Below are 1,952 nucleotides of genomic sequence, written 5' to 3' on the forward strand. Positions count from 1 at the left end.
GCAAAAGGAATCATTCCTGAAAGTTTCATGCCAAAACTTCAACCCTTAGGTTCCAAAATGGACGATATTCGAAAAGGGGTTGCACGTTCGCGGGGGTGGTTTGGCCGGGGTTTGTCCAATTCGAAAAAAACACATGTTACGTGTACAGGGGGTGTCCCCGGAGGATATCACGTTAGTTTTGACCATCCCGAAAACTCACCCCTTCATGGGGGTGGGGGTGAACGGGGCAGGGGGTGGGTTTGAACGACCGCGATTTCGCTAGCGCCGTTCGAAAGAGGACACAAATTTGAGTCGGTACACCAAAAATTTCGACTTTCCGATCATTTAAAGTGACAAATTCGGAACCTTTTAGGTGGAGTTTTCTACCCCTCTTCACTCTAGGGGCTGCACAGGCCGTATAGGGTGGAGCAAGGGATGCGCACTTCGTGGGGTCAAAGACGAACCTATGAGACGTCTACAGGCCAAATCTCGACATTCTAGCTCAAAATTCTTAGAAAATACGCCGGCTCAAAAAAGTGCGCCGCTAATTTTGAGCAGCAGTGTACAGTTATAGAAATATGGGGGGAATATGTGGAAAACTGCAGCTGCTTTAAAGCGAACCAAACGTGCACAGACTTATGTACTTGTCCCTGCAGAGTAAATGTGCGTGTCCCTGTAGAGTAAAGAGTCTCGTACCAAAGCATCTTGTATAAATAAAAATTACTTTCTATTGAATAACAGAATTATACGTTGCTTGAATTATGTTTACCTTTTTGGAGTGTTCTGCACAATAACATTGACTTGTCCTGGACACAAAGGCACACACACACGCGCACAAGAACTTCTGACGGGCGTGCGTCTTTTAAAGAAAAAGGCGAAGTGATCTACCTATTTTTCGACGGCCCTGATGGAACTCCTGGACAGCGTCTGGATAGGATCCCTATCCAAGATCTATCCACATTTTCTCATTTTGGACGGATCCTGGACAGACTAATCCTGTCCGAATGGCATCCAGTAGGCATCCTATCTGTCCTCGAGGCAGTCCGAGACGGGTCCGTGCGTGTCCGGGGTTGTCTCCAGAATTATCCGGGCGCGTCCAGGGTGCGTCCGGACGCATCCAAGATTCGTCTGGCCGTATCCAGGGTACATCGTGACGTATCCGGGAATAGTCTGGGTACGTCCGGCATCCGTCCGAGGTCTCGCCCGGTTGATCCAGGACGTATCCGTAGGTATCCGAATGTATCCAGGACGCGTCCAGGCGTGTCCGGTGGGCGTCTGGGTGTGTCCAGGACTTGTCCACACGCAACGTAACGTATCCAGACCGCGTCCGGATTTGTCCTGACGTATCCTTGACGCGTCCAGGATCATCCACGATGCGTCCGTACGCATCCAGGCCCATCCAAGGGCCGTCCTGTCCGTGTCCAAAAAGCATCCACCGGATGACTGCTGTCCCCAGTACATCCCTACACCCCTCTGTTCTTCAGTTATCTTACAGTTTCTCAACTAATGGCCTTCCTGAAGTATTGAAGAGTGATGACTACCTGGTATTCCGTCTTTAGTATTGATGATGCAGATTTGGACGTTTTTCTGGTGTTTAACTCCACGTCCTTGGCTGGGATCGAACCCGCGACTTTCGGATTAGAAGTTCAATACGCTAACCCCTACGCCACGAAGGTGCTGACATAGATGTTGCATCAACAACTATATATTAAACGCGCAGCCATCCACGAGTTATCCAGCAGCAGAGCGAATCGAATGTTATCCATCAAACGTCCTGACGCATCTGTAGCTAAGTTAGATTGGCATCCAGTAAGCGTCCGGACGTATCCAGACGTATCCAAGTCACGTCCGGACGTATCCTGTGGTATCCAGGACCATTAACAGCTCGAAAAGTAATAATTTAGCTAGTTTTTAGCCCGCCCTTCTGCTTTTAAAAAAGCATTAAAGCGGGCTTATGCAACCGCTCTCGTGTC

The 1,952-nt window shown here is 49.2% G+C and overlaps 1 protein-coding gene across 1 annotated transcript in view; it reads right to left on the reverse strand.

The window, feature by feature from the left end:
* Positions 1 to 1,952, reverse strand: part of LOC113215389 (protein-L-histidine N-pros-methyltransferase) — a 214,771-nt gene that overhangs the window by 95,749 nt on the left and 117,070 nt on the right. The gene's annotated exons all lie outside the window — the stretch shown is intronic.

This window comes from Frankliniella occidentalis, unplaced genomic scaffold (assembly GCF_000697945.3).
Source record: "Frankliniella occidentalis isolate FOCC.00 unplaced genomic scaffold, Focc_3.1 Scaffold86, whole genome shotgun sequence".
Classification (NCBI taxonomy): Eukaryota; Metazoa; Arthropoda; class Insecta; order Thysanoptera; family Thripidae; genus Frankliniella; species Frankliniella occidentalis.